The following is a 7,019-nucleotide window of genomic DNA, read 5'->3' as shown; positions in this document are numbered from 1 at the left end:
GGTATTACATTCATGTTGTCAAAGTTACGGCATACATTACAAATCACCTCTCTTGCGTTCCTTTTTTTTTATAGCAAATTTAGAGACAAAAGAGAAAATAATAAGTACTTACAACAGACTCAATAAATTATGTTCTCACCAAAATAAATATATTAACTATTAATTCAGTCTACGTTCCATACATTTTAAGACAGTGGTTAATACACATGACAACATGTGCTCACAATCAGGGAAGGATCAATCAATAAGGACCAATGAATGCGGATCTGGAGCACCTTGAAAAGTTTGGCTGCGACATAATTTTATTTCTAACATGAATATTACTCCTTTCATCCACAGCCACAACTGAAACACTAATTCACAATAATAACAACTGCAATTTTATCAGAGCCTCCCACTGTGAATCTAGCACGCATGTCACAGTTTGATTGCTGTGATGTTATAATTAGCCATTATTTTGACTTCTGTTTAGTTTACTCATTGCACTCAGTGTGCTTTAATGTTCTGTAAGTTAGTTGAGCATTTCATACCATGCATTGTACATGAAACCATACAGAATATGGATTTAATCTGGATTCAGTGTCCTCTCATCTAAACTTTACTTCTCTTTACTTCATTTACTTGTCAGAACAGTGTGTACTGCAGAAGTGTGTGTTATTTTCTGTAATCGCTTTGTTTACAACCAGAATTGAGGACAGCTCCTGTTCATTATTCAGAAATCATATTTTATTCATGCAATACAATACATTAAGATGACCCTCGTACCCATGAAGTCCAATCAGTAGTTACAGCCATAGTCCCTTGGAGCAGATCACAGCGAAGTGTCTTGAATTTATTGGTAGTAAGCTGCAATCAGGCTCATAGGGGCTACCTGCTACCACTCCCCTCTGATCCAAACATGGAATAGATGTTTGGCCAACTCAAATAAGCTTATTACTTGGTGGTAGATAGGCATTTATAATGCATGTTAATTACTGACTACTCTAGATTTTGGTCTAATAAACGTGTGTATCTGTGTGTGTGCCGGGGCAGTTTTCCAGAATCTCTGACATAAACATGATAATGCTGGAATGCTGGAATGATATGCTATTATGCTGACGAGGCACGGGCAATGTGGAGAATACCAGTCTATGCGACAGGCTCTGTGGCTCTGCATGCAGTAGCCCGGGCAGCTCGGACTGTTTGCTAAATGGAGGAGTAAAATGAGGGGTTAAAGTCAAAGAAACACGAGTGAAAGTATCATTTGATAATTTGCTACAAGAGCTGCTGTTGTCACTGTCTTGTTCAGAAATACCAACAGCTTGACGATCCTTCCCCATCTTCCCATATTAATAAAGTTTAGGCCTTTGTAGAGGAATTGGATACTGGCAATCATTGTGTGATTAATTATGGTTGCATATTTTCTATATTAGACTGTAGATTTATCTGTTTCCCCAAGGATTTGTAGGACTCTTAATCTAAGGGGTATTGCTGCATTCTTGGTGACTGTGTAAAAACTAGTCTCTATTTTTTTAACTATATCTACTGCCCTGCCAAAAAAACTCACTCAAATAGGCTAGAGCCTTTGATTGGTTCATTACTGCAGAGATTGATTTGTTGCAGCTGGCAACATCTAATCGTAATCGTTTGATTCCAGACTTGGATCGTGTATGCGTGTAGTTTGCATGCTCTCCCTGTGCTGGAGCAGGTTCTCACTGGGTTCTACGGTTTCCTCCCACCATCCATAGGAATGTACATTAGGTGGATTGGTGAAGTGCTTGTAGGTGGGAGCGTGTGCATGTGTGCGCTGGCACCCCACTCTGCACCCAGTGTCCCGGGATGGACTCCCGTTAGATTGGCTCTCTGGTTAAGAACTGTCCACAAATGAGATCCAGCGATTTCAGAGTGCTGTGGTTCTGAGGATGACAGAACATTTTTGAACAATGATAATATGTGTCTCTCTCTCACACACACACACATTTTTTTATACGTCAAATCCTATCCTTTTACCTGTTACCTATCCTGTTCTTGTTTACCTATATATATGTTTTATAGGTAATCCTGTTACCCGTATAAAATCTGCTGACTGGAGTCAATAGTCTTCTGTCAGTGCTACTTTTCCTCTAATTCTCTGCTAAGCAAATGCATAACACACCGAGTGAACGCTCCTGCATCAGAGCTCGAAGCAAGAGCCCGAAACTCCCTCTGATTTGAATTAAGATGAGAGGCTTCTAGCAGTGGGTATCAAAATATTGCTGCTAGCGCAGTGGGCAGGAATTATTTCCTACTGAGCCGACGGTTGATCCACCAATGAACAGAAGCGTGGTGATGATGATGATGAGTGAGGCAGAGCTCTAATTTGATTCCTCTTTAGTTTCAGGAGGGGAAATTGTCTGTAATTGAAAGGGTTAGAGACCCACGACAGACACCATCTACTACTGTAAGTTGCTGTATGTTCTCTTTCCTTCTTCACAGATATGGAAAATTAGTGTATTGATCTAGCAAATAAAAAAAATTATTCTTTGTACAGAAACTCTAAAAGGCTGCTCAGAATAAAGTTTATTGGCCATGTCTGTAACACACACAAGGAATTCATAATCCTTGTGTCTTAATAATCAATATACAAAACACAGTACTTGATAACATACAAGTTAACGTTACAAAAACTTTATCTCTATAGCACTTTAACAGCAGTTCCACTGCACCAAAGTGCTGTACAGGCATAAAAGGAAATACAGATATACATAAGAAGAACACAGTTAAATACATGGAGAGTAGAAGCTAACTAATAGGAATAAATAAATAAAAATGGGGGTACAAAATAAAAACACATTGAGGGGAAACTTTAAATGTCTGGGAAAGCTTAAGAGTACAGATGAGTTTTAAGCCTGGATTTAAAAGCAGATGTTGTAGGGGCAAATTTAATGTCAAGAGGTAGCTGGTTCCACAGGCGGGGCACAGCAACTGCGAAGGCTCTGTCGCGAGATCGGGGGACGTAGAGATTGCTGCTCAATCTTAAGGATCTAGGAGTTGGCTGAAAATGAACAAGATCTGTTATGTAGGGTGGGGCCTGTATCATTTAAAGCCTTAAAAACCATCAATAATTTTTTATATTGAATTCTAAAATTAACCGGCAGCCAGTGCAGTGATGCAACAACTGGGGTAATGTGTTGTCTCTTTTTAGTACCCTAAAAGCACTCTGCAGCATTTTGGACCAACTGAAGCTGTGATAACAGTGACTGTGGGAGTAGTTGCAGTAGTCAAGCCATGATGTAATACAATTCTACAGCATAACATACAGATGATACACAAGACATCAAATAAACTAAATAGTTTTCATATCCTTTTTCCGATCTAGCCCTTCCCAGTCATTTTATATATATCATGTCTTTTTTGTTCAGTAAATCTCATCTTGTAAATTAAGTGAAGTAATTGTCATTGTGAAACACAGCACAGGGTGACACATTGGCAGCCATGACAGGCTCCTGGGCAGCGGTGCTTTGCTCAGTGGCACCTTGGTGTATGTTGTATGGCGGATCGGGATTCGAACCGGCAACCTTCTGATTACGGGGCTGCTTCCTTAACCGCTATGCCACCACTGCCCTGAAAGTGCACCTGCAATACTGGGTCGATGCGTGGAGCTGAAGGAGCAAGCCCCTTTGCAGACTCCCCATTCTAAAAATAGGCTTAATATGTTGTCCCCCGCTGGGGGATGTATTAGATATTAAACTGATTAAAACAGATACTACACTTGATCTTAGCCAGAAGGCCAAGAAGCGATTACGCACGAATACGTTATTTAAGTTATTTAATTAGTTTTCCCATTTCTTTTAACAGTATAACAATAAATGTTATTGTGAAAATGACAATTATCTTGAGCTACAAGATCAGCACAGATCGGACGAGGCCAGCATGTCTTTCTCCAGGAGGAACCTTGAGCACAACTTCTCAGTGTTTTCCTCTGGCCTCCCTCTGTCCCTCATTTAAATGAATTAAGTAATAAAATGTAATATTTCATCAAACATCTGTGTGTGAAACATCCATATCATGGTTGCACTGGAAACATTGTTTGTTATGATTATGGGAAAACTAAGTTTCATGGTCCCAAGATATTCATTATGATCAGGTTAATGCAAACGTCCACACAGAGAATCACAAGCTGATTATCTGATTGCACTGCAGCACTGTTCCAGGGTGAAGGAGTATGTGAATTTGTACGCAAACTACTTTACTAGATCTACAGATACTACAAATAAAGGTTTCTTAGCACCTACATAGGTGAATTAAATTGGATATGATGAAACACTGGGGGCTTATTGCTGGTACACAATCTGCACACTATATCCTTATTCTGGATGATTTAAGACCACACCCATCAATAGGTCAGATGCACAATCATCCTTGTGTTTCCTTCGTGTTGTATCTGTTTATGTAAATCCTGAGAAGTAGCAAACATGCCCCATGTTAGCATGTAGAGCTGCCAGTTTTAAATTAGTGGCCATTATCTTAATGTCTGAAGAGAAGCGAACTGAAATGACAAACGATGCAAAAGTGCTTTTTTTTTTTTGAAGTCATAATGTGATGTGAGCTAAATAACACGATCCCATCACACACACACACACACACACACACACACACACACACACACACACACACACAGACTGATTAAGAGATTTTTTCTCTTTTTTTTCCCAATAAAACTACATGACACACAGACATGATTTGCATGCCCTTGACTGATGGTTTGAGATTTTTTTTCTGCACAGCAGTTATCAGAAAAGCCCATTAAGGAGCTAGAGGGAACTGACGAACGTTGTATGAATATGCATGTGTGTGGAGCACCAGCGGCAGAGCAGCCAGAGGAAAAAACTTTCCCAGTAATAGATTCTCCTCTCCTCTTCTACAACAGTTCAGATTCAATATGGCTCAGTTTTTTTCAAAATTAATGCCAAAGTGATGCCACTGTGTGTCTGGTCCCAATCCAATTAGCAGAATAATTGAAATAATCTGATGAATAGGCCTCACCGTTCTCCTGGTTCAGAACCTGGAGACTTTGGGTGAGGTGGAATTGAAATGCATGGGTCTTATTCTGATTTAAGACCTCTTTCGGGTTGTATTTTACGTAGCAGTCAAGACTCCCTGTGAGATGTGGCTCCTGAATCAATGGCTCTCCAAGCTCAAGTTCCCTCATGCTTATTGCTCCATCCCGCTGGTGTGCTTGTCAACTGACAACAGGGCCATATGTAATCGTATGCTTGCTAAACTCTTGGTGTAGCTAATTGTATTCTGTCACCCACTCACCATCTGCACTGGTGTCTAGTTCAGAAAACTCAGGAAAAAATGAACAGAACAGTTGTAGGATTGCACGCCTGGTTGTGAGCCTGTCTGTGATGCCAACAAGAATAAACAAAATGCTTATTTACAAAAGATTACAAAGAATAAAATGACCCACCACAACAATATCACGTTGAGGATATGTCACAAATAACTCAGTAAGGGATTTGAGGAAAGTCCGTACACACACGACAATGCTAAACTGCATAAGACTGTACAAAATAATGCTAAGGCACATTAAGTGTGTACTAGACAACACCAGACACTAGAAATAGTGCAAATTGTGTTTTATGTGTTTTATAGGGTGCAAACACAAGAATGAAAGGCTTTTATCTGAGTAATTCTGTGAAAAAGGAAAAAAAAAAAACGCTTTATGATCACTTGGAGTTCTTCTCTCAGTTCCAGTTCAATACTGTTTCCATCTGCAGAGGGTTGGAAACCAAATCTGTATTGTCATGTATTCTGTCCATACTGTACTTGCATAGACCACATCCGAACAAATTCACTTTAATACATTTGAACAGGTTTGCACAGTACAGCGCACTGAGCCTTAGTGTGTTGTGGTTAACATCCAGGACACACAAACACAATTCTGATCAGCAGGCAGGATTAAGCATTTGAATATGATTACTGAAGGGAAATTACAGCAATTTCAGGAAAGCTGTTTCTTTTTCAGCCTGCTCAGCATTCAAAGTGTGTTGTTAAACCAATCCAAATTCGAGCCCATTAAGTTCATTTTTACATCCTATTTTTCACCCAGTTCTGCCTTGCATTTCACAGCATGGTTAAGCGCTGGCATTAATCTTCAAAATGTTTAGAAGAGTCTCAGCAGGGGTTAAATGACTGTAGCACATCGGTTTTCTTTATCACTTTGTTTCTGCTTCACACAGAATCATGGAAACCAGTTCAAAGTCAAGTAGGACATTCAAATCTTGCAAGATGCTGCAAGAAAAGATTTTGCTTGAAAAAGCTTTCACTTCTTTTATTAAATTTTTTTTAAGTGACCCATTAATTCAGATTAGATTTTGATTATAGTAGAAAAAGACAATTGTGACAAATGTAAACTGGAAGAAATCTTTTCGTCATTATCGTCAGATAAACAGAAATATTTTTCTGTGCGTGCATTGGATTATAAAAACTCATCCCATTGAGCATAATGTCCATCTTCAGTAGAAGAATGCAGATAAAACATAAAACTAAATCCTGGGATTCACTAATATCTAGGTTTATGATATCTAGGTTTTCTTGGTTGTAATTTCCAAGACCTGTTCTGCCTTTAGCCCTGAACCCCACAACCTTTGTCTGCATTGTCTAGACGTGAATACATGAAGCCTGTTCCAAATACGTTTTAACCATACAAAATATCAAATTAAGAGCTAGTCTTAAAATTAATGCACTACAGTTCAAAAGATTAGGGACATTAATAGAAATGTCATTGTATCCATAAAAAAAAACATTAAATGGGTTTGAACTGTTTTCAGGCTCTACTGAAATCACTGAAAATGGTCTAAAATATTTGAAAGTGACTGAATACAGCTTCCCGTTGGTCTACAACACCAACGTTTGGACTGCAGTTTTAACTCATATGATGTCTAATGAACCAAACCCTTGTTTCCTATCAAACAAGGAGATTTGTAAATAAGCATAAACTTTTGTTGTATGTATAGTGGATATATGAAACCACCCATCCTCACCACCTTCTATAG

General features: G+C 38.9%; 1 non-coding gene across 1 annotated transcript; it reads right to left on the bottom strand.

Moving 5' to 3' along the window:
* Positions 1 to 3,564: 3,564 nt before the first annotated feature.
* LOC114796259 (U2 spliceosomal RNA) lies at positions 3,565 to 3,760 on the bottom strand. The gene has a single exon (XR_003750653.1). It is a non-coding gene; the product is annotated as a U2 spliceosomal RNA (small nuclear RNA).
* Positions 3,761 to 7,019: the final 3,259 nt, after the last annotated feature.

This window comes from Denticeps clupeoides, chromosome 8 (assembly GCF_900700375.1).
Source record: "Denticeps clupeoides chromosome 8, fDenClu1.1, whole genome shotgun sequence".
NCBI classification, from domain to species: domain Eukaryota; kingdom Metazoa; phylum Chordata; class Actinopteri; order Clupeiformes; family Denticipitidae; genus Denticeps; species Denticeps clupeoides.
This window is presented reverse-complemented; position numbering and strand designations above follow the sequence as displayed.